The sequence below is a fragment of the Brachyistius frenatus genome, unplaced genomic scaffold (genome assembly GCF_029030835.1).
Source record: "Brachyistius frenatus isolate BFR_SWC_R1_liver_20210118 unplaced genomic scaffold, ASM2903083v1 Contig_29, whole genome shotgun sequence".
NCBI lineage: Eukaryota > Metazoa > Chordata > Actinopteri > Embiotocidae > Brachyistius > Brachyistius frenatus.
The window spans coordinates 2,562,231-2,588,498 of record NW_027210628.1 but is presented as its reverse complement, the minus strand read 5'-3'; the positions used below and the strand labels follow the sequence as shown (position 1 = coordinate 2,588,498).

Sequence of the window (26,268 nt, the reverse complement as noted above, 5' to 3'; positions counted from 1 at the left end):
GACTGTGTAGACAGGAGAACTTGGGGTTAATGAGCTGGAGCAGAGAGAGGAACAAGGCAAGGATGGAGTTGGGGGATGTGGAGCAGACTCAGCACCCGACTGATTCACTGAACACACTGGGGAATGAATGACCCTTTAATTCTAAGCCAACATTTAGCCTGGTACACACACTATAACCATGGGCACATATGTGAGAGCCAAGATTGATATTCTACATCTGTCTGCAGAAATTCTGATGAGAGTATACAGACAGACAAAATAAAACACTAAACCTTGCAAATTAATATAACATCAAAGTATGAGGATGTTAAAAATCACAATAAAAATATTAATTTGCAACAACAATTCTCTAAAGAATCGAGAAACTTATTGCAAAAACAAAATGTAAATCGTAGCCTACAAACCCACATCCACTCAGTCTAGGCTTAGAGGGCATGAAATAGTTGAAAGATGACCCAATTAATAATGACACACACACGCATACACCTACACACATGCACACAAATGTATGTTTAGCAGGCATGTAAGTGTTCAGAGCACACCCTATTAATTCAGCTCATTTAGCCCCAGTCCAGCCATTAAATATAAGCCTGCCCCAAAGCTCACAATGCAACACCACAGCTCAACCCCCACAGCTTTATCTTTATTCTCTCTCGCGCGCTCACACACACACACACACACACACACACACACACACACACACACTGACTCTTTCTTTCTTTATGTGGTTATTTGTCGGCAGCACACCCGCTTTTTTCCTGTGCTTTAATAAATGAGTAAAATTCCAGTAAAGGGTCAGAAGACTAGGGCGCGAGATGGTATGGTTTTTTTAAGGCTGACGTCAGGCAGAAATCAATCTGAATGTGCCCTATGGCTAAACAAAAATGCCAGAGTGTAATGTCACCGGATCCTGTTTAATACGGCGGCCACAATACAAGGGCACACAGCCAGAATCGCAGCTTACATTAGTCATCATTCAGCAAAGGATGTGAGGAGGATAAGTCATTAATATTTCCAAACCACTGGTCCACTTGCAAGTAAAATTTTGGATTTGTGATGGAAAGAAAATGTTGCTCAGTTTAATAGCTGACCAATTCAAAAAGGAAATGAGAGATATAAAGAGACAGGAAGGGTGAGTGACAGTGGAGGGCGGCAGCAGTAGACAAAATTAGGATTAGAGTTGTGTTCATCCCTCCTTTTACGCTGTTTCATTAACACACCTCTGAGGTGCTTTTAGAGGCTGTTGGAAATAAGCCGATTTCCCTGCTCAGGAGGGCTCACCCACTATGCATCAACAGGACTCAGTGTGTCACACAAGAACACACATATATATATATATACACACACACACACACACACACACACACACACACACACACACACACACACACACACACACACACACACACACACACACACACACACACACACACACACAATTTATTTTCTCTGTCAATCGTGGTGCAGTAAGCGGTAAAATCAGCATACGGAGCCAATGGCTGAATGGAAGCTGGTAGAAAAACAAAACAAAACAAAACAAAAGCCAAATGTCACAAGGGGTTGAGTTTGATTTTGATGCAGAGCAACTGATGTCAATTCAATTAGTGTGAAAGGAGACAAGAGCATGTCAGTCTTATCTATGGCCTTTAGACTATCTATAGGCTTTAGTCAGATAGCGCTGGTGAAAAGGGAGTGAATGGATTAATATGTGGAGGCTTGATAGCGAAAGGCAGTCGAGCTATGAAACCCAGATAGTCGTGGAGATAAACTAATAACTAAGATAAGAGCCACCCATACAATAAGTCAGAAGCTCGTACAGTTCACAGGCAGCTACTGGCAGGCTACAGTTAGGGCATCACATTCATCTGCCCCACACAATCAAGAGAATTAAAGAGGAGAGAGGAAAAGACAGAGTGAACGTTCAAGCAAGGGGCTAGGGACAGTCTGATGTCCTCATCTTTTCATTAAGCCTTGGTTAAAGAGGTAGGCAATAATGAAATCTCTTCTTCTAGTAGCCCCGAGGAGAGCCAGTGAGAGAGAGGAGTGGGAGAAGGCAGGGAGAGTGCGATAAAGACTACAGGATGAAATGTGTGGGTGCAGAAGACAGTATAGACCAGATGAAAAGCCGACTACAGTCGACGTACACAGAAGGCCGGAGGCAGAGGACACTGTGAGCCACTTATGATAAAGTGGCTCTGCAGGACTGAGCTGTATACCGGCGTAAAAGCTAAAAGCTGTCTCCAGTCTGTGCCGAGCAGCAGGCCTGACCTAAAGTCTGCCAGTGGGAGGACGCACCGGGAGGAAGCAGTTCAAAGTCACTCTGAAGATACACAACAAAGGAGCGACTGAACAGAAAATACGACAACACAGATCAGGTTGCAGCAGCATCGAGACATCTGTGGATATTTATTCATTACTACCAAATAACCTGCAGTATTCAGTCAAATGCAGCTGAATTAGACACAAGTACAACGCACAGTCTGTGTGATTCAGCACCATGGACAGCTCAATCCTCATGGGGAGATCACAGTACAGACTTTCTCAAATAACTTCTGACTCTAATCCAGCTTTACCTTCATTTAGGCTTAATGACTGCTTGCACATTACAAACAGATTTACCTGAATATAGCAACAATGGGATAACGAGTACAGTTCTAGCTTGGATCAGGAGCGCAACTTTAAACAAACAAGTTGCTTGATAGAGCTCCAAGAACACTGGGTCAACACTTACAGTTATATATTTATGTATGCCGACTTTATCATTCACTTTAAGAATATACAATCAAGGCTGGAGAGTTAGCGTGGGAAATATTTAAAATGACATCAACGTTTTTTGTATTTGTCCCTAAAGTAAGTATATATGTGTGAAGAGTGTGATTGTTAACCGGCAGTATTTTCCAATAGTGTCATAAGGGATTGTGTATGCCTTCACCCAACGTATGAAAAGACATATTCTCGTGCTAACATATAAGCATATGCGAACATGTGTGTGTCTTTGTATGTCTATGTGAACTGTTTGTGTTAGAACATAATTACCCGATGCTGGGCATCATCTGACTAGAGATACCAATTTGAGGAGAGGCTAGGACTTTATGAGAGGAGTGCCCAACTGCCCAGACAATCTAAAATGATAAATGTGTGTAAGTTAGTGTCTTCGTGTGCATGGAGGTATGGAATCAGGCAGAAGGACGAGGCAGACAGACAGAATTAGCAGATAGATGAGGAGCAAAATCCTCTCTCACACTCTCACACACACACACACACACACACACACACACACACACACACACACACACACACACACACACACACACACACACACACACACACACACGCACACACACACAAACCCCTTACACATGCACAGGGCTGGAGGTGTCGGTCGCCATCAACGGGCTCCACACAGTTGGACAGCAGGCACTGGCTCTACCTCAGCTGTAATCACAATAGATGGAAATCAAACTGTTAATAACCTGCAAACCTCCATCCAAACACAGATATTAATGCTCAAGGAGAAACAAACATGAAGTGAGAGGAAGAGGGAGATCAGAATGTAAGAAACAAGGAAGCAGAATAACGACAGTGAGGTATTACTATTTTATAGCCTTGTTTCCCTCAAACCTCAACAATTTGCTTGTCTTTCCTCACTGCTGTCTTAATTTTGAACTGCATGTTGAAAGAGTTGTCTCTTATTTTCAACAACTCGACCAAAAAAATCCACAATAAAACCATTCATTTTTTATTTTCTCATGACGAGCAAAGATCTCTGTCTCACCTCTTTAAAAAAGTCCACAGAATCAACTGTTATTGGTGCCGTCGGACAACTAAATTTCAGCCCAGCCACAGCATCTCTCTACTGTTCAAAATTAAGCACAGATCTTCATTTTTAGGCAGTTTTAAGTCTGGATGTTAATTATGAGCCTTACTGTAGATCATCAGGCAGGACCCCTATAGCTTATGTACAAAGGTGAGTACACATTTGTCAGAGACCTGGGAACTCCTTCAGATAAAGACAGCAGAATGTGGAGTATCTTTTCATCACTTCTTAAAGCTTGAATTCATAGACTTACACTGTGATCTGTTGTCTCCTTTTAACCTCCTGTCTTAATTTTGATCCCTTTATCTTGTCTGTATTGATTTACTTTTCCTGTTATACCCTGTTAAAAAAAATTGTAACTCCATTTTAGCTGAGCAGTGTCCTCTTATTGTGTCTGTACACACTGCAAAAGTCCACTATAAATTACATTATCATTTCTAATTCACTAAACTAGTTGTAACTGAGCAGCACTCATGCACTCATGTAAGTGTGTGTGTGTGTGTGTGTGTGTGTGTGTGTGTGTGTGTGTGTGTGTGTGTGTGTGTGTGTGTGTGTGTGTGTGTGTGTGTGTGTGTGTGTGTGTGTGTGTGTGTGTGTGTGTGTGTGTGGGGGGGGGGGGCTTCTGGTGTGAAAATGTCTTCGATCAATTCAAACTCCACATTTGCAGTGCAGAACTTCCTGTTTAACTAGTCCAATAGAGAAGGAATAAGACAGGGCTATCAGAAAGACACACAGCGATGGCAGCTCACCATAAAGGCTTAAAGAAATAGCAAAGGAGCACGGTGTCTGATAATGCAAACCCTCACTGGGGTCTTTAGTAATCAAACATAATTATCCTTGTCACAGTGTTCTCAAACACACTGCTAATCATATTCCTGTCCATGCTCAAACACACACACAGTAATCATGGAAGCCTAGATGGGGATCTTTCTATTGATTCTGTTGCTCTCTGTTATTAAAATGCATGCCTCTGAGAGCCGGTTGACTTTAGAGTAAATGTCCCACTCGTGCAATACCCTGCCCTGCCCTGTCCCAGCTGCCCTTTGTGCCCTTTATTCCTGCTCCTATCTCCCACTTCCACGTGCCTCCCCGCCCCGCTCCTCACTTTCCATCTCCATACATTCACAACTCCCTTTTCCCCATATCTGCTCTATTGAACTCTCCAACTCTATTCCAACCTACTTTGTCTCCCTCTTTCTTCCCTTCTTCCCCACTAAAGTCCCATTTTCTATTTCCCAAATCTATCTTTCATCCACCGCCTCTTCCTCCTCCTCCCTCTCCATACATTTAGCGTCTCGCCCGGTCTGTGAGTCGACGAGTCAGTAACCGGCGAGTGGAACGGTAAAGTACCTGCTCAAATGTCATCAGCATCAAGTCTGAATCTCAATCACCTTAAACAGGATGAAAGCAGGGGCTTGTAGAGGAGGGGGGTACGGGGTTGGAGCTCTGAGATAAAGCTGACAGCACATTTCATTGGAGGAGGGGAGTGGTGGTGAATTAGATTACATTTTCTCCATGTCATTTCATTTTCTTCTACCTCCTCCTCCTCCTCCTCTTCCTCCTCGTCTCCCCGCAATCTTATTGTAGATATTAACTAAAAAGCGCCTGGGTGTCTCGCCTGGAGCGCAGCCCGGTCCGGGTGACATTTTGACAGCGTGGCCTCGGGCTTGTTGTGCTAAAGTTTGCCGCAGCTCTGTGCCTACACAGATGGGATCTATAATTGTGGTGAGCTAGCCAGTTAGCTCTCGCTTGAGCCTGTCAAGAAGCACGAAAGACACTTCTGAAGCTGAGTGTCTGCTCTAAGACCCATTGTCTGGTATTATAGCTGGAGGTGACAGGGCTATTAAAATGCACAGAGTCTGAGCACCCGTGTGTGTGTGCGACTCGCAGTGATGGGTGGAGAGAGGTGTCTTTGGTATAATCCACTCTGTGACACAAACCTGAGTGTTCTCTCTTCCTCCTCCTCTGCCTCTAGTCTTCCTCACTCTACCATCCGGCCCTCCCTCCTTCGTCTCCCCAGAATAAATCTTTAATGGAGGTTTCATTGTCCCCGATCAGCATTCAGCATTCAGCACTATGCATGTTTATGCAGGTTTATCACTCACTCTCTCACACACACACACACACACACACACACACACACACACACACACACACACACACACACACACACACACACACACACACACACACACACACACACACACACACACACACACACACACACACACCTTACCTGTCCCTCCTTCTGACTTGATTGTCCCAATTTCATATTCTTGCTCTCAACATCTTTCTCATCCATTATTTTCTTCTTTTATCACATTCACAAATCAATTTAACCTCACAAAGAACGCATATGTATTTCTCCAGTTCATCACTTGTTTTCTTACTGTAATTGCATGGAAGAAACGCCACTGTACGTTATTTTTCTCTTTTTGTTAAAAGAGTGCTGTTGTGGGTTTTTTTAATTCCCAGTGGGAAGGAGTGTGTTTGGGAGCAGAAAGGTGCTATGCTGTGAATGTAAATCCTGATTGGGGTCTTTATTCGGTGGGCCAGGAGAAGGATGTTTGTATAAGCGACAACACAGACAATGACAGGTGAGCCTGGAGCTATGATTGATGTGCATCCAACTTAAGTGTGCATCTACATGGCCGTGTGTATGCGTGTGTATGCGTGTGTGTTACGTGCGTATTAAAGAATCAAAGGTAAAATAGTGGCAATGCGGCTCCTCTGTTCACAGCAGGACAGCTGGGGAATTACGATATCGCTATCCCGCAGTTTACGTGCACGCGCACACGCTCACACACATACACAGCCAACTAAAAGTGCAGTGCTGGATGTACATCAAAGCATTACAAGGACAAAATGTCCCTGTGTGCTATTGAAAATGAAGAATGTTTTGTGTCTTTATACACTCCTGTACACAGTATGTGACACTGAGACAACATATACAACAGTGAATGACTTTACAGCTTTTAAATGTATAAGCGTGTGCATTTGTTTGTGTGTATGTGCGTGTGTGTGCATTGCACTGTGCGCGATTCGTTTTGTCCTCTAACAAAAGCCAGCGTATCTATACATTACAATCAGTGTCGTTTCCCCACAGACGTACACAAAGTCACAGTTGCACACATTCAAGCACAAAAACATGAGCTTAGGCACACACGACACACACCACGACAGATATACACACTCCCACTTTATATTCTGAAGTTACAACCACTGGCTTCACCAGAGACCTGCCTTCAAAAAATTCATTCGGGTAGCATGTGCTCGCTGTGTGTGTGTGTGTGTGTGTGTGTGTGTGTGTGTGTGTGTGTGTGTGTGTGTGTGTGTGTGTGTGTGTGTGTGTGTGTGTGTGTGTGTGTGTGTGTGTGTGTGTGTTTCTGTGTGTATGAGAGACAAAAAAAAATCTGTTTACACAGGCACATCGTGGGGACTCACCTTCTTTAAGCAAGTCCCCATAATGTAAACCATTAAATATTAGTTCAAAGACTTGGTAATGCAAGTAGTGGTTATGGTTAAGATTAGTATCAAGGAAATAAATAAGTCAATGTATCAATGTAATGTCCTCTGTGGTGAAGGAAACACGAACGAGTGAGTGAGTGAGTGAGTGAGTGAGTGAGTGAGTGAGTGAGTGAGTGAGTGAGTGAGTGAGTGAGTGAGTGAGTGAGTGAGTGAGTGAGTGAGTGAGTGAGTGAGAGAGAGAGCGAGAGAGAGAATCATGAAAACTATAAATTTTTCACAGATATGGCCTGAGATGTACTGATGTAGGGAGGACAGGAGAGGAGAGGGGAAGGAGCGACCTTGCTGCAGGGAAAACTTCTCCACAAAGGCTCCCTGTCCACCACACGTCAATACCCCAAGGCTACATACTCACACACACAACAGTAATATATACACATGTAGTCGCACACGGATAGACAAATTCAGATTTAAGCGGGGCAGAGAAGAAACAGAGGGACCTGAGGGCAACGTCTCCTTCTCTCTCCCTCAATAGAGTTACAGTATTAAAGAGATATTTCATCACTTTAAGCAGTTTAGCGGTTAAGCAGCGATATTCGTGTATGGAAGCAGAGGTAGAAAGACAACAGAAGACAACATACCACAGGGATCTGGTGGTGTTCCTGCTAATCCAACTGAGGAACAAAACTTTTAATGAAGAGAGTGGGGCCTGTTGATGCCAGACTTGGAAACTCTCCATGTGTACAGTAAAGCCGCTGTATAACAAAATAATCTGATAAACACTGTTGTCTTGGAGCAGCTATCCTCAGCCTCACATATGTAAACACACTTCCGTGTGTGGATGAATGTGCCGGCTAACCTGACGCAGGGCGATTATGTCAGTCTGCAAGTTGTCCCTGATGGACATCTCAAAAATTCAGCTGGCAAGACGGCTTTTCTCAGGCGGCTAATCACCATTTTTACTTTCAGTCAGAATATAAAGCAAACATCCAGCAATGTAATAAAAAAAATCAGATTAGGTGTAGCATCTGAGGTAACTTTTCTTTGATAAAGACAGAAATGTTGAAATTGTGCTGCACCTTATTATAACCATGTGCACAAAGCCCTGTAAGAGCTGCAAGTCTTAAAATGTGCAGACTATAGGTCTGCAACTATTCATTTATTTTGTGATCAGGTCATCTGCCCAATACAAATAAATAAATTAAAGTAATTAATTAATCACTTGGCCTTTAAAAAGTTGAGGACAATTGTAAATGTTTGCCCCGATTATCGGCAACCCAACGTTACATCATAAAAGACAAATACAATAAAACAAGGAGATGTTGGAAAATCGTTATATCACGTTTGGTAGGTTTCCTCAAAAAGTGCCAAAGTGTCCTTGAGCAGGACACTGAACCCTAAGTTGCTCCCGATGGCGTACCATCAGTGTGTGAATATGTGTGAATGTACTCCTGATGGCGAGCACCTTGCATGGCAGCTCAGTCTCATTAGTCTGTGAATGGAAAACTGTGTAAAAGCGCTTTGAGACCATATGGTGATAAAGTGTGATATAGGAGTTTTTTTCCCTCCCAGCTTATGTGGGAATTGTTGAATTGTTGGGTTTCTCTGTATAATATTGTAAAGTCTTGCTGTAAGGACTTTAATGTGTTAAGTGCCATGAAATAACCTATGTTGTGATTTGGCACTATATAAATAAAATTGCATTGAATTGAATTGAAAGTGCCGTACAAGTGCAGACCATTTACCATTTAATCAGCTATCAATTTCTCAACTAATTGTTTCAGCAGTGACAGAGATGTACCATATCACACTGTAGTGTTTTTTGCCTTTACCTCATCTACTATATTCATATGTATGAATGTATATTACAAGCATCTTTATGAAGTACAGCATAGGAATAAGGGCTATATTACCAACCTTGCAGCGTGGGCAACTGCCTATAGAGGCCCCAGACCTCCAAGGGCCCCATAAACCCCAGATTTATCTGGCGGTGTCTATTTTAGGTAATTCCATCAACTGCACAAGAATTTGAAGCACTCAATTACAATATGAACTGAAGTGGGCCCTGTTGCTAGCTAGTTCGCTAATTGCATGTCTGTTTGAAAGGCCGTGTGCTCACATACTCCTAAAGAGTCAAATTATCACATTAGGGGACAGCAGAAAGCTTCTGCCCAGGAACTCCAAAAACAGGTTGATCCCAACAATACTGCCTCAATTTTGAATTAAAAATGGGTAAACTTTAAAGCCAAACTACTTTTTTAAAGCAGCAGCACATCTACACAGCATTAGCACAGAAATCGACATGCATGTACTGCAGTTATGCAAGTTTCTGTGTGCACAACACACACACACACACACACTTGCAGATGCAAACACCTTGGCACATATACACTGCGAGTACAATACCCATTCACACCCTAACTGGGTCAATTCACCATCTACTCTGCTGGGGGAGGGAGGAGACATGGGTTTTGCTGAAATGGAGGAGGCAAACACCAGAAAAAGCAGGCTCACTGGGAACGACTCTGCTGCCGGTAAATCTAGGACAGCTGTATGAAGGAGGGAGGATGGAAGGGAGGAAGGAAGGAAGGGAGGAAACTAAATGAGAACGGGTGCCATGGTACCATGAGGATGTAAGAAAGAATAGAAAGTAAAAGGATACAAGCACAAGGAGGGCAAATGATGAGATGGTAGAGGCCAGAATGAGAGACAAGAGGGAAGAAAGAGGCTGTGGAGAGGACAGGAGTTTCATTAGTGAGATTGATTAGATGAATGGAGAAGCTAACAGCCTCTCTGCTCTTTAGCTAAATGCCATCTCTGGGCCTATCAGCACCAGCTCAAACAACAACATATAAATTAGAGAGAGTGAGTGAGAATGAGAAAGAGAAAGAGTAAGATAGAGAGAGAGAGAGAGAGAGAGAGAGAGAGAGAGAGAGAGAGAGAGAGAGAGAGAGAGAGAGAGAGAGAGAGAGAGAGAGAGAGAGAGAGAGAGAGAGAGAGAGAGAAACAAATAGTGAGCGAGCATAATCATCATCACAAAACACAGCAGTGTGCCTGCAGAGGTCTGGGATCACAAACAATAGCAAATGGCTCATCACCTCATTTCATCACAGGAGTGTAAGCAACAGCATGGGGATGTATTCTGTTCGTGAGTTTGCATGTGTGTGTCCGAGTGTGTGTAGGAGAGGCCCCTGATTTCATTCACTTTACTAATCTACCATATGTACTATCCACCCCCCCCACACACACACACACACACAATTACTAATGACATTCACCCATCCTGAGGGCTTCTTTCTAAAATGTTGCCTTTTACATGGAAACTTAACAAGTGTGAAATTAGAAAGGTTACCAAATAATTCACACGCGCACAATAACAAAGCGAGTGGCAGGGATTGGAGCTCAGATGGGGGGGAAGTCCTAATTGAAAAAGCTTCTTCCTTCCAGGAGTTTGCTGCCGAGAAAAGACAGCACAATAAGGTAATTAAAAAAGGACTGTGTGATGCGCTACGGTTTATCTCAGGATTGTCACACATTGACTGATAGGAATTTACATAAACAAATCATATTTTCTGCCTTATTAACTGCATGTGGGAATGGGCTTGTGTTTGTAGAGTATCAGAAGGGGAGCAAAGTACTAAGAACTACAATTACCGTATAAAATAGTCCCATGCATTTCATCTTTTAGTCAGTAAACACCCATCCTGCTGAAGTGTCAAGGAGTACAACTGCTGATATATCAGGGCTAACTGCTGTTCAATTGGCTTAATGCAACATGTCATTAACCATTTCCTTTACTGGTCTTCCTAAAAGGGTAAAAATCCTGCTTCTGTGATTTACAGTTGATAAGGTCGATCCTAATATTAGAATTGTAATCCTTTGTAGGCAAAATATAACAATATAGGCCACATATATTTTTTCCCCCTGTGCAGCAGTGTGCATATGCTGGGGTCGTGTTTACAGAGTTCAGGAGAAGAGTCCATATGAACGCCTTCCTCTTGGGGTATTCACAACTTCGGACCTCGACAATTTTTGGAGAGCTCCAAGACCCCGTCGCGACGCACTTGCCGACATTTTCAGAAATGGCAGAGGATCTAGAAATGCATTTTTCGTTGGATGGTCATTTATTATATTGTAATTTTAGTTGTATAGACTTCTTTTTCGTAATGTAGTAATAGGTCTGAGGAAAATGTTGATGTTCACAACTGCCTCATCTTTTATTATGCCTTTGCAATTCCTACATTATGTTACATGCCTGCAAGCTTACAAAATTGTTAGCATGTGTGGCTTCCAGTTGCTGTCCCTGTTGCCATCCAGCAATGATCTCAAGACTTTAACACTTTAACACCAAACAAACTGCACATGACTTCCCATGTTGCAATGGTGAGCTCATGAGTTCAATTTGAGAGCAGCAATGGACTCCTTTTACAGAAGATATACTGACTTATTAAATCAGGAAATACAAAGTGTGAATAAGAGATCACAATCTGCAACTATGAAACTATCTCAGCTAAAACTAATGAACCAAACATTAATGTTATTGATATAATTTGTGCCTTTCTTGTTTTGGTCAAAGTGTCTGCCATGAAAAGTTTCAACCTTACTGATTATAGTCCCCTGCACTCTCTTGAAATATCATTGTTCCACATTTTCCACCATAATCCCTGCTTTCTTATAAACACTGTTTATACAGTGTTATACACATTACACTGTTTGACCCTCCTTGTCTATCTGCCATTTGACTGGTCTCAGTCTGTCAACCTCGTAATTTCTGCAACTTTTAGAAACTAGCCAGCTCACCCACTTTAAGCACAGACTGACCTTTTGTTTACAACTATTCCTCTCACTGTCAGCTTGTACAATCAAGTGTTTGAGGAGTGACGGTCATTTTGAACAGACCCGTTGCTTCCATCCAAGAATTTGGCTCATGAGAAATGGTGTTTATTAAAGCCTGCTGCCAATGATTAAAATAAAGAACAATTAAATAAATATCATCTTTGTTTCCCCCCTGTGGACAAATGGAGTGGATTTAATGGCAGACTGTTGAAGAATTTGTGTTAACATAACCTTGCATTAGAATCAGAACCCAAAGGTTCACTTTAGCTTTCTATAAGCTATGAAATTATTATCTGTATTTTTCAAGAATATGGTTAATTTTGGAGCTGCATCGGCTGGGTGGGAGGCAGGGGATATACTCTAACAGCTGCTGGGAGGCACACACAGTCACCAGCAGACTGACTCTCTCCAGCTATCTTCACCTTTCCTCATCCCCCCCTCATCATTTTCACTCAGGATGGAGCACAGTTTGCTCTATTAAATCTGTAATGATATGCAAATGAGATGCAAATCCCTCCCAGAGCAGTGGACTGCTGGAGGGAGCTATCTGATGTCAGCGTTCAAGAGAGAACCACTGCCTCAGGAAGAAAGAAAGGAGAAAGTGTGTGCGTGTGTCTTAAGAGTGTATGCGTGCGTGTGCGTGTGTGTGTGTGTGTGTAAGTGTAAGAGAGAGTGGAAAAAGGCAGAGCTAGCTGTTGAATAGGGGCTCGGGCATTGATTGCAGCTGTAGAAAAATGTTTTTGATTTATCTTGGACACACGAGCAGAATAGGACCTTCAGTATCACCGTGTGGCAGAAAAACTCAGTCGAAGAAAAATAATACCCTCAATCTGTCCTCTGTACCGCTCCAGACAGGAGGCAGGGAGAGGGAGAGAAGGAGGGAGGCAAAGACAGAAAGGAACCAGGGAAATGGGAGAAAAAAGATGGAGATTGGGAGGGGGAGTCAAGGAGAGGCTGATGCAGCCATGGCTGTTGACAAGAGAAAAATACACCTTTCACATAGAAATAAAGCTTCACCTCCCTCACTGCTGCATTCCCTCTGACATAGCAACTCATCTGGCCTTGCCTCGCTCAAACTGCAGAGAGAGAGGGGAGGAGGGGGGAGCGAAAGGCATGAAAAAAAAAGAGAAGGAAACTACATCAATCTGCTTTTCTGACATCAGCGGTGAAACTACAGTGGTGTGAAAAAGTGTTTGCCCCCTTCCTGATTTCTTATTTTTTTGCATGTCTGTCACACTTAAATGTTTCAGATCATCAAACAAATTTAAATATTAGTCAAAGATAACAAGTAAACACAAAATGCAGTTTTTAAATGAAGGTTTTTATTATTAAGGGAGAAAAAAAATCCAAACCCACATGGCCCTGTGTGAAACTGTTTGTCCCCTAAACCTAATAACTGGTTGGGCCACCCTTAGCAGCAACAACTGCAATCAAGCGTTTGCGATAACTTGCAATGAGTCTTTTACAGCTGTGGAGGAATGTTGGCCCACTCATCTTTACAGAGTTGTTGTAATTCAGCCACATTGGAGGGTTTTCCAGCACAAACCCCCTTTTTAAGGTCACGCCACAGCATCTCAATAGGATTCAGGTCAGGACTTTGACTAGGCCACTCCAAAGTCTTCATTTTGTTTTTCTTCAGCCATTCAGAGGTGGACTTGCTGGTGTGTTTTGGATCATTGTCCTGCTGCAGAACCCAAGTTGGCTTCAGCTTGAGGTCACGAACAGATGACCAGACATTCTCCTTCAGGATGTTTTGGTAGACATTAGAATTCATGGTTCCATTTATCACAGCAAGTCTTCCAGGTCCTGAAGCAGCAAAACAGCCCCAGACCATCACACCACCACCACCATATTTTACTGTTGGTATGATGTTCTTTTTCTGAAATGCAGTGTTACTTTTACGCCAGATGTAATGGGACACACACCTTCCAAAAAGTTCAACTTTTGTCTCGTCAGTCCACATAGTATTTTCCCAAAAAGTATTGGGGATCATCAAGATGTTTTCTGGCAAAAATGAGACGAGCCTTAATGTTCTTTTTGCTCAGCGGTGGTTTTCGTCTTGGAACTCTGCCATGCAGCCATTTTTGCCCAGTCTCTTTCTTATAGTGGAGTCATGAACACTGACCTTAACTGAGGCAAATGAGGCCTGCAGTTCTTTGGATGTTGTTGTGGGGTCTTTTGTGACCTCTCGGATGAGTCGTCACTGCGCTCTTGGGGTAATTTTGGTCGGCCGGCCACTCCTGGGAAGGTTCCATGTTTTCTCCATTTGTGGATAATGGCGCTCACTGTGGTTTGCTGGAGTCCCAAAGCTTTAGAAATGGCTTTACAACCTTTTCTAGACTGATAGATCTCAATTACTTTCTTTCTCATTTGTTCCTGAATTTCTTCGGATCTCGGCATGATGTCTAGCTTTTGAGGATCTTCTGGTCTACTTCACTTTGTCAGGCAGGTCCTATTTAAGTGATTTCTTGATTGAGAACAGGTGTGGCAGTAATCAGGCCTGGGTGTGGCTAGAGAAATTGAACTCAGGTGTGATAAACCACAGTTAAGTTATGTTTTAACAGGAGGGGGCAAACACTTGTTCACACAGGGCCATGTGGGTTTGGATTTTTTTTTCTCCCTTAATAATAAAAACCTTCATTTAAAAACTGCATTTTGTGTTTACTTGTGTTATCTTTGACTAATATTTAAATTTGTTTGATGATCTGAAACATTTAAGTGTGACAGACATGCAAAAAAAATTGGAAATCAGGAAGGGGGCAAACACTTTTTCACACCACTGTATGTCTGTAGTTTATTTCTTTCGCACACGCACGCATGCACGCACACACACCTTGTTCCCTCAACATGTATGGTGCTCCATTGCACATGGACCTACTGCATCTACGTTTGTCAGACATATACACCTTGAGCCAGGCTCTTGGCATCGGTCTCTGCATGTGCTCTCCTTCATCCAACTCTGTCCGACTGTCAACCTTTTTTTTTTTTTCCTTTGTCCTAATTCAAGCTCAGCTGTGGCTTCGAGATAAATGCATAAAGTTGGAGCCGGGTACAAAATGCAGTGCCCATTTCTCTCATCTTTGCTCAGTTTCTACAAACAAACACACCAGGGACCATGAGATGGTCATAAACCTGCGCTATTTTTAGCTGAAAACAAAGATAGCATGTCAAAGCTCCCCAAATTCCACCAGGACTGTAACACTGTAGGTTGTAAGCTTCACTGACCCACTGTGCATGTGAAAGTTGATGCTTTTGGAACTGGCAGCCATTCATTAGCACCTCACCAGCTTCCTGCACTTAACAAAAATAACACTGCACCAGTCAACCAATGAAATCAGAGGTATGACATCCTGGATAGGCTGGAGATATTACAGCCACACACTCAATATTCATTTCATTGACTATTTGTTCCCCACTGAAATACACAACCTAGACAGACTGGTACTTTTCAGTAATGCCCTGATTCATTACAGGCTACTATTTTGCATTTGTCGATTGTTGTATGTCTAATGTTCAACTATAAACTAAAAATTATTGTTGTGCTCCGTTTGTATAGTTAATCTATATACAGACCTTAACTGTATGCTCACAGGCATGATAAAGGAGAAGTTACACCAAGTATGGTACGAGTAGTCAGGGTGATGTTTGTTTTTGAATGTAGGATCATATATTTCTTTCAAGACCTTAAAAATGGAAATCACATTTACTTCTCTGTCTTCCGACTCACAACTGTCCCACGGTCATTATGGCCACAGCACTAAGTCCAGGTGCAGCGCACACAACTCTCAGACAGGTATGTGGCTAAAAATGTGTTTGAAAAGTCTGAAATAAGGTGTTCCATAGTAAGATTGAGCTACCAAAGTTAAACCTTAGAAATTTTAGGGTGGGCCGCCCAAGCAGAGCCTATGAATGAGATTGGCTCACTGATGAAATTTCCTCCTACATAAATGTCGCAAAAATATGTTTTAAAATAAAAAGTGCGGAGGTAGCCTCAGTATTACAATTTGGCACCAGATGACAAGGCCTTTTTCTGTAATAGAATGTATTGAAGCAATTTGGTCAATGCCGTAAAAGTATCAAAATTTGGTATTCAGACCTACACAGCACTATAGTGTATCAAAGCCATACCGTACCAGCAGCTCATCCTCCATCATCTCAGACCCACATCCGCCTCTCTCTTCCTCCCCTCATAAATATTCAGTATCTCTGATGCAAAGAAAGGGTTTGTATGGATGTTAATTATTCTATTCCCCACTGACAAGAATTTAAACAGTATAAGTGGGGTCACGAGGCAGCCAATCAGTTCTTAAACAGACTGAAATCATGTTGGTAGATCAACAGGGTGGCAGTAGTAAAAGCAGGGGAAGTCAAATGACTGCTGAGAGAATTAGCAGTGATGCTAGCTCGGCGGTACATATCAGCAAATATTAGCACCAGCAGTAGGGAATGGACAGTGAAGGACGTGGAGAAAGTGTGCGTGTGTATTCAGCTCATTTAACATCTTAAATGAAGCATTTTGTTTTGGACAAAACATTTTTCGTTGAGTGTTAATAGCTATTGATTGGTTAAGTAATTTAGTAATGGTAATTGTGTCTATGATGCTGATTGTGATGATAAGTGTGGCACTGAGCCAAAAATAGTAATACTGAAGCCCTATATATATATATACTAAGGGGTTGGCAAAGAAATAATATATTAATCATGACAAATTAGCTTGTGTTTGTGTCATATTTTCAACATTAATGCAGAGATACAGCTGAGGGTGAAATACTGATCACTTTATTCTCAACGTACCTGTTTGGTATAAGTGCCTTCGTTATCAAATCTTGTAAGGAATAGTTGTATATTCAAGGCACATAATCTGCTGCGCTACATTGCACTGCATTGCAACGGACAAGTCACAGAGCCAGAACGGTGCTGTCAGACATGACATCGCAGACAGCACAAAATGCAAAATACAGAACCACTGTACGAGTACACAGTTTCACAAACACACCAACATCCATAAACATAAGTGTAGACAGCTGATAACTGGAACTATTGTGTGTAGCAAAAACTCTTTGCTTCACTTTAGTACTGCACTATATACTGAAATTACATTTCATATATTTCTGTATTGGCAAGGTAATGCTCCATAATGAGTTTGTGATTCTACAATTATAAACTAAATATGCGAAAACACTCACTCGACAGGGTCTCACTGAGTTCAAACACTGAAAACAGAGTAAGACAATGAAATAACACTCCAGTATCACACTTTTAATGACACATCTAATGTTGCCCTGTTCCTCCCTCTCTTTTATTTCCACTCTCCCCTATCAGCAGTAATGAAAACCCATTAAAATGCTTTGGACTGCGGGCTCTTCCTTTTTTCTGGGAGGATAAAAAAGCTGCACCACTGTGAGGTAGTCCCAGGGTCCATGGTCGAGTGAGCTGCACTCAGACACCTGCTGCTCATTATCCGCAACAGGGAAAGGTGACCACTTCAATCAAGATATTAAGCAAGGAGATGAAATGGACGGAGAGGAGAGGAGAGGAGAGGAGAGGAGAGGAGAGGAGAGGAGAGGAGAGGAGAGGAGAGGAGAGGAGAGGAGAGGAGAGGAGAGGAGAGGAGAGGAGAGGAGAGGAGAGGAGAGGAGAGGAGAGGAGAGGAGAGGAGAGGATTGAGTGTTATTCTTTGGCTTTACGCCCAGATGTAGTGTTGTGTCCCTCAACCTTCGCATGGCTGCAAATTTCCCAGAGCTCAGGTGTGTGTGCGGGCCTCTGCCCTGTCCACCTGACATCTCTTAACAGTAATAATGTATTCCCTCCTATTAATATGTTATGGATCACAGAGTATATTATCAATCCACCAGCTCAGCCATATTGTTACCCCGGTCCGCTTCGGTTACTGCTTTCTCACTGAGGACTCTCCCATTTAAAACTCCTGATAGACATCCCTTATATTAGAAAGCTCCTCTCTCTTTCTCCCTTTACCTTGTTCCTGTCTTGACTTGGATCTGCACAGTATATTGCTCCCCTATCCTCTTACATTCCCACTCAATGTATATTAATACTATATGAGCCTGCAAGGAGTTCACAAAAAAATGATTAATGAATCAAAATATAGGACATTTTTCAACGGTAAAGATTTACTGTTTCCAGCTGATCAAATGGAAGGATCTGGTGCTTTGCTTTGTTGTTTTTTTTTAATAATTTTTGATTGAATATCTTTGTTTTATTGACTGCAGTTTGGACAAGGCAGCAACATAAAGACATCACTTTGAGTTCTGGATTGTTGTTTCATAGACTGAACAGTTAATTGGAAGGAAATTTCATTAAGTGTCAAAAGCATTGTTAAATGAAAATGTTTAATCCAAAAGATACAGTTTATTTAACGTTTATACTAATCAACCAGTGCATCATACCGGTCATGACATATGCCTCAGAAACATGGACACTGACAACTAAAATGGAAAAGAAACTCTCCTCAGCTCAACACAATATGGAACGCAGCACACTAAATATCACATACAAAGATAGAAAAACAAACAGGTGGATAAGGGAACAAACTAAAGTGGAAGACATCAAGGAAACCATCAAAAACAGAAAGTGGACTTGGGCAGGTCATTTGGCCAGGCGAACAGATGGAAGATGGAGTACAGAAATCACTACATGGACACCAATAGAAGGTAAACGAACTAGAGGAAGACAGCGGAAGAGATGGCGAGATGAAATCCAACACTACTGGGGCACCGCCAACTGGTATAATTTCGCAAGGGACATTAAAGTTGTGGAAACTCCATGTTGAGGCCTTCGTCCTGCAGTGGACTGACAACGGCTGAACATGATGATACTAATCTTTGGCCAAACACCTGTTGGAGTTGCATGCACTGCAGGATCTGGAGGCTTCTCTGTGCGCCGACGGCTAGCGAGCGCCGACAGATCGCTAGCTGTAGCTTGCATGTGAAGCGCTTAGGGGAGATGTGTAAATGGTGGTGTAGCAGGACTGATGTAGTTCCCAGTTATTGAGGCTTTTATTTGACATGGCTGTCCACTCCCCCTGGTATCACTCCCTCCCGTGCACCTACCTGCCTTTCCATATAAGGAAAACGCCAACAGGTTGGCGAGTAATTGGCATCTCTGCACCCCCTTTATAACAGCCAGCTGATCACTGACAGGGAGCGCTGTCATTCTGAGATCTGTCTGTCGGTTGTCAGGATTGCACCAGGAGTCCCCAAAATGTAGCCCACCGGCAGAAAGGAGGACGTGTGGATAATCCCTCTGAGAGGTATGACCTGAGCACGCAGCGCGCAATCAAAGTATCAAATGTTTACGGTTTACTAAAATACAATCTTAATTATGAATGCCAGGTACCAATAGCCCCCGCATTAAGTTGATTGGCAGTTGCAGGAGACAAAAGATCCCATCGGAAGAGGTATGCGCACAAAATCATTTATTATTTGAATTTACTGTGATCAGATGCAGAAATTACAAGCTTTTGTTACGGCACAGGTGAACAGCACTGTGGCTTCTACGCTGGCTGATCATACTGGAGGACAGTTTACTCCTGTTTTGCTTAGGGCTATTAATCGCAACCTTTTTAATCCATAAATTTAGCATTTCCATGTTTTAGCATCACAATCTGTAATTGTTTCATTCATTAAATGGCATTGTCTTGTTCAATGTATTTCACTGTGTTAAAAAGATTTTAATGCTGGTTCTGCGCTTCCTTTGTTGAGCACCTGGCGGATGTGTTGGGGGCCGGCCAGTTAGTTTGCGGGCTACTGCATGAGGAGAGTGCACAGCACCGGGGTGGTTGTGTGTGTGTGTGTGTGTGTGTGTGTGTGTGTGTGTGTGTGTGTGTGTGTGTGTGTGTGTGTGTGTGTGTGTGTGTGTGTGTGTGTGTGTGTGTGTGTGTGTGTGTGTGTGTGTGTGTGTGTTGTTTTTACAATGGATGTCATAAAACTGGGACAGAAAAAGTATTGTTCAGGAACTGGTATCAAAGTCAAGGTATTGGTACTGATATCGCACATTTTTTAATGATATCCATGCACTACAGTTTATAGACAAAATGATTGAGAAAATAATCAGCAGGTTAATCAAAACAATAATAAGGGTTAGTTGCAGCCCTACATTCATTATTTATCAGCACCAACAAAATCATAAAAAAGAGAAAAATGTTGGTCTAAAAATAATTGCTGTAAGTGTAGATATTGCCTTTCCTCAAAGACGATACTGTGTGTTTACCAACAAAATGAACCATGCCATACTCCATCACCATAATTGATGTTTAAGTTTTTGCTGCATTGCATTTCACTTACAACAGTGTCTTGGATCAGTCTGGGGGAAAAACAGTGACTGTGCACTTTGTTGCTGCACCCACATTATTTCTGAACTTGTCTCTCGGAAGGAGGCCAACCTGCTCTGTTGCAAAGGGGCTTTGTTTAACTTTACAGTAGCTTTCTATAGCACAAAATGTCCCGAGTTCAATTTATTAAACTTCCAACAAGTACACAGAAACCGTGATTAGACAATACAATTTAAAAAAAGATAAATAAGTCGTGGAAACTGACAATATGTCCAGACATTCAGCAGCACTTATAACCAAGCTGCCAGACAGCAACAGTGTCACTCACACACGCACGCACGCGTCCACGCACCCAAAAATACATAGCAGAGCCCATGACATTCATAAGAGGAAATGAAAAAGAGAATTGTCCTGTCCTGGGCACAGGCATGCAAGACAGTGATTGTGTTGAGTCAATGTGATTACCTGGTAGTCACTCTGGAGGCAAACGCTGCTCACTTATCATAGTGTTATTATTCCCAAACTAATATCACAGCCTGCCAATCACTTACAATGCATTTCTTAACCACATGCTGCCTAGTGTGGTGGTACACACATACTGGAGGAGAGGCATACACACACAGAAGTACATCGAGACAGTAACACTACCACGTAGCTCTACACTCACGTTTACACATGTAGAGAAGTCAACAAATGCACACAGAATGAATGACTGAATACACACACACACACGCACGCATGCACGCACGCACGCACACACACACACACACACACACACACACACACACACACACACACACACACACACACACACACACACACACACACACACACACACACACACACACACACACAGAAGTACACTGAGACAGTAACACTCCTACATAGATCTACACTCACGTTTACACATGTAGAGAAGTCATCAAATGCACACACAATGAATGACTGAATATACACACACGGACACACTTAACCAAACAGGCTACAAGCCAGCAGCAGACATTGACACACACAGACTTCCTCGGAGGGCCCCAGGGCGAGGGGAATCGTCCTCTTTATCTGAAGTAGAGAGGAAGCCCATTGGCCAAATTAGATTGTGCCATTTACTGACGGAGTTCAGCATCAATCTGCAGCACTGTGCCGTGATTCGCAGTGACCTTGGCCTATCACAGCACAGCGTCTGGGAATGCTCAGAGAGGCTCTTAATCAGACCTGGAGGACATGAGGCCTATGATGACATTACTCAGCTTTTATCTCTCTACACACGTCCCCCTGTTTCTCTGTGTCTGTCTTCCAATCTGCCCTTCTCCTCTTCCATTCACTCTCTCGTAGCTCCGGGGAGAGGAGGTGGCTCCACAGCTCAAATGGATGCTTACTTAACCCGACCTCTGGATGTAATCCATGTTCATTGATCCAATTCTGCACCGACAGTTGGCCCTCACGATGCTGACCAAACACACAAAACATGGCCCTTTTGTATCAAACGTGACCCGTTTTCACTCACTCTACTCAACAGGTACTTCAACAGGTCAGTTTCTGCATCTCTGATTGCATTCGGGCATCCATCCTCGTGCAATGCACACTTATCCCCTAAACAATATCCACTCATCCTCATTCCAGAGCTACTGCAGTTCTGATGTGAATGATGAGATTGGGCTGAGATGGAGATAAATGAGCCTTCATTACAGCCATGATAGCACCAAGCAGCACCAGAGAGAGGGATGAGAGGAAGAAACGCTCTCCTCCTTTCTTTCCCTCCGTCCCTCATTTACCATGTCCGAGGGTTCTTAACGCAGAAAGGACACAAAAGGACGATGTACATAGTGCGGGCATTTAATAAATATGTGCATTTATATAGCCTGCACTTATATATACATACACACACGCACACACACCGCATCAAAGAAATATGTGCATTTATATTGCTCATTCACACACACACATCTACAGAGTGCTTGGAACCAAACTCCAGGCTGTATAGAAAACACCTACATAGATAATGGAATTCTCTGTCAGGATCTATCAAGGAAAAGCTTTTACCTCCACACGGATAACATTTATCTGGAAACATACACACACATTTGTGCACACATAACTTTCTCAGTCCCAGAGCCGCAATGACTGCCAAAAGAATACAGTAAAAGCATACCGTTTTAGGTGCATTTGGCCCATCTGATGATTGAAAGAGATTTGTAAAATCAAAGACATAAAGAGCCTGTCTCATTGTTGGCAGACGGTGGAGGGAGAGTGTAATTGGATTTTTCCCCTCTAGGTTTAACAGATGATGTTCTGCTGTGCGGAGGCTAGAAAGTTATGAGTGCGGCACTGCACCTGTACACACATTCAAACACACTCGTATACAGCATATGTACAGCAAACAATGTAGTATTACAATTGCCACTGTGATACAGTAGACCTTATTTCCACAAAAAAAAGTAATATTACCACTCATATCCACTCTATAGCAGTGCCCCTATTCACAGTCAATATTCTGTGCTATAGCAATACAGAAGCAAGACCAGAATTTCAAGAACTTCAAGTCAAGCAAAAACCAGCATGTGTGTATGTGTGAGTGTACAATATATGTGTGTATGAGCCTGCTGCCGAGTCACACAGGGTCCAGAATGAATTGGCCTGACTTAGGCTTAATTCTCAGTTGGTCAATGCCTTGATGTTACCTCAGGAAGATATGATGTGATGTCATGGGAAAAAGGTAACCATACAACAGAGAGAGAAAGAGAGAGAGAGAGAGAGAGAGACCGACCACTCTGACAGCATGCAACCCAAACCCTGACTTGACTCACACAAACACACAGTATATTTTCTTCTTTGGCTGTCAAACAAACCAATGCCCACAAACATGTAGACACACCAGCATTCAGAGGCACTCAATTGGCTCAAAGCCATTGTAATGACTTGCAGGTTTCGTCTTAGACATTTTAATTGCTTTCCCATTTTCCTGTCCATTCATCCTCCCACAGCCCTGTGTTCTCTACCTTGCTGTCAGTGGTACACACATTCCAGCACGACGGATTATAGACTGATGAGTGTGTCTAAAATGACTAATTTAACCTCTAGAAAATAAGAAAATCTGGTTTCCCAACATATACTAGACAGAATTCATCCTGCTGAGGTGCCCTTAAGCACACAATTTACAAACATGACAAAAGGTGATAGCAGGAAGGTTTAGCAAGAGAGCAACACCACCTGAAGCTATTCACAGTCTGCTTAAGGCTACCTCTTATCTGTCATGTAAAACAGATAGGTCATGATTTTCAAATAGTCTAATAGTTTATGCATCTATTGCCTTCTTTACAAACAATGGCCTTCATCTCAAAGATGACATCTAAATACATACTTCCCATCGGCTTTGGCCAAGGTGAGGGCTTTTAAAGTTTGATGCAATTTGTTGTCCCCAAACTTACAGTATGATTGTGTCTCTCTCTTTGTGTGTGCAAATAATAATCAAACAGTTCAAATAGTATTGTTTGCTTTAAATGCCCCTTCTGGCTGAGTATCAGTCCACCTGCTCAACTGATTTGTTTCAACCTTTGGCAAAAAATAGTCTGTCTCGTGGCAACAAGTGCTGCATGTAGTGAGGCAGTGTGATATCCTGTAATACATACAGGCGTGGATGGACAGTACGTCACAAAACTACATGCTGCAACTTCCACCTGACCTGCAGGCCAGCTCCTCCGACCACAAACAAAGGACTCCAGCCCATCAGTGCCAGTAAAGAATACACTAATATGATGTAATCCCACACAAGGACAACATGCATTCATTGAAAGACTCAAGGAGATAAAAACACAGAGATTCTCTCAGATATCCGAGAGCACACTTGAGCAACCTTGAGGCACCGCCCAGCCCACAGTGATTGATACTCCAACACAGACATTTGTCTTGCCAAGTCCAAGTCAGTGAGAAAATACACACACAAACATGTCTGTCATCCTCGCTGAGCTCCAGCCGGCACAACATACATCTCCCTGTCTCTCCTGCTCCATCCATCTACAGTATTCTCCATTTATATTTCCTCTCGCTCTCTTCATATCAGCATCTCTATATCTAGCTTATGTGAGGATGTATTCATCTACATGTCATAGAAGAATATCTCTCTCCTGCTTATCGACTTCTCTTACAACTCCTCTCGCTCAGCTTTCTACTTTGTATTTAACTTCAACACTTGCTGTGGATTACAGTATGAAATTACATGTTGCAAAGCATTCAAGTCTGTTCCTCGAACACGTTTCACGACTTCAAGTCAAGCATGCTTCCTACTGTATCCCACACAGCCACTGAATACAAATTCACAGCAGACTCACTCGTTCTCATCCATTTAAGTGCTGACACACACCTGATGGATCCTACGCTTGTTCCCGTTCCTCCTCCTCTGCTTTGCCACCACGCCACGAAGGTCACTCCTGGCCCGCTGTCGCTCTTCCTTTCCTTTCCTTTCCTTTCCTTTCCTTTCCTTTCCTTTCCTTTCCTTTCCTTTCCTTTCCTTTCCTTTCCTTTCCTTTCCTTTCCTTTCCTTTCCTTTCCTTTCCTTTCCTCTTACTATGTGTGCCTCTCTTTCTCTCTCTGCTTTGGTCAGAAAGAGAGAGAATCCTTCCAGGGGCAGGAAATCCTCAGCTACAGACAGAGACACTTCAAAGAGTGCAGACCCCAGCTGCTGGTGGAACACACTGGAGCTGCCGGCTGACTGAGCAGTGGAAGTAGTGGAGGGAGGCTAACGTGGCTAGGCTATGGTCTGCACCACAGCAGCCTGACAGACACACGCACAACCAGAGAAAGCTTGGAGAGTCGCTAGCTCAAAGCTCACCGCAGCACAGCTCAGAGTCAGCAACCTAGCCCCCCCCCCTCCCCGCCCGGCTCTATCTTCCTCTCACTCTGCCTCTACCCCCTCCTCTCCTCTTGCAGTTACCACATTACACCTAATAGCAGAATCCTGTCTCTCTTAACTAAAGCATACATCACTGGCATCCTCAGCTCAGTGATTCCCTTCAATCAGGCACGGAAATGTTGCAGCTGAGATGTCAGGTACACCTTCATCTTCTCACCAATGTGTTCTGTCTCTTCAACGTGAGACCATGTTTGCACACCTGGGAAAGAAAAGAAAGCTTTAAAAGCTTATTCGAGTTTCATACATATTAACATGCAACTACCAACCAACCATCTAATGTGTGTTGTCTGCAAGACCAGTTTCACTTTAGGGAAAATAATACATTTAAAGATGCAGTTAAAACAGGTTTTCATTCAAAGTGGTCACCTTTTCAAGTGAAGTGCTTTTGCCCTCTTCTTCAAGTAGTGCTTGCTCGTGGTTGGAATAAAAACCTGCACAATGTTGGCTGTCGATGCCACATATTTGGCCACCCACGACTTAATGGAATCTAGTCCTGCAGGTAGTTTTGGTAATATTTCCCCAGGTTTTGAAATATCTATTTCTGGGATTTTTCGTTTCCACCCTGATAAAATGAAGGTGAATGGAGTTAGGTTAGCACTGCTCAAAGCATGGAAAAATTACATTTGACACAAATTTCACTGCTTTTTAATCAAAACAAGAAATTTCTGCCCCAAAAAACCTCATAAAACTTAACTAACATAGTATGTGTGCTTAGATACCAGAAACAGTAAATACCATGTGTTTCAGCATTTTGATTGAACACACCCTTTAATGTATAAAGGGGCATACAAATCACAGAAATGCACTTATGACAGCACGTGAGACAGAATTGTAAGAGGGACAGAGGTATGAGGATGAATCCAAATCCACCACCTTCACTATTTATCATTTAATGTATTCATCCTCTCCAAACCTAATGCCCTGACAAAGACAGGCTTATTCAGCCCTCCCTAA

At 42.7% G+C, this 26,268-nt stretch overlaps 1 protein-coding gene across 2 annotated transcripts in view; it reads right to left on the bottom strand.

Moving 5' to 3' along the window:
- dab1a (DAB adaptor protein 1a) overlaps positions 1 to 24,903 on the bottom strand; it is a 215,744-nt gene extending 190,841 nt beyond the window's left edge. The window contains exons 1-2 of one of the 2 annotated variants that reach the window (XM_069699157.1): positions 24,766 to 24,903; positions 3,358 to 3,435 (exon numbers count right to left, since the gene is read on the bottom strand). The gene's annotated coding sequence lies outside the window, so the exon portion shown is untranslated. The remainder of the gene's footprint in view (positions 1 to 3,357; positions 3,436 to 24,765) is intronic. The other variant, XM_069699158.1, reaches the window with a different exon arrangement.
- Positions 24,904 to 26,268: the final 1,365 nt, after the last annotated feature.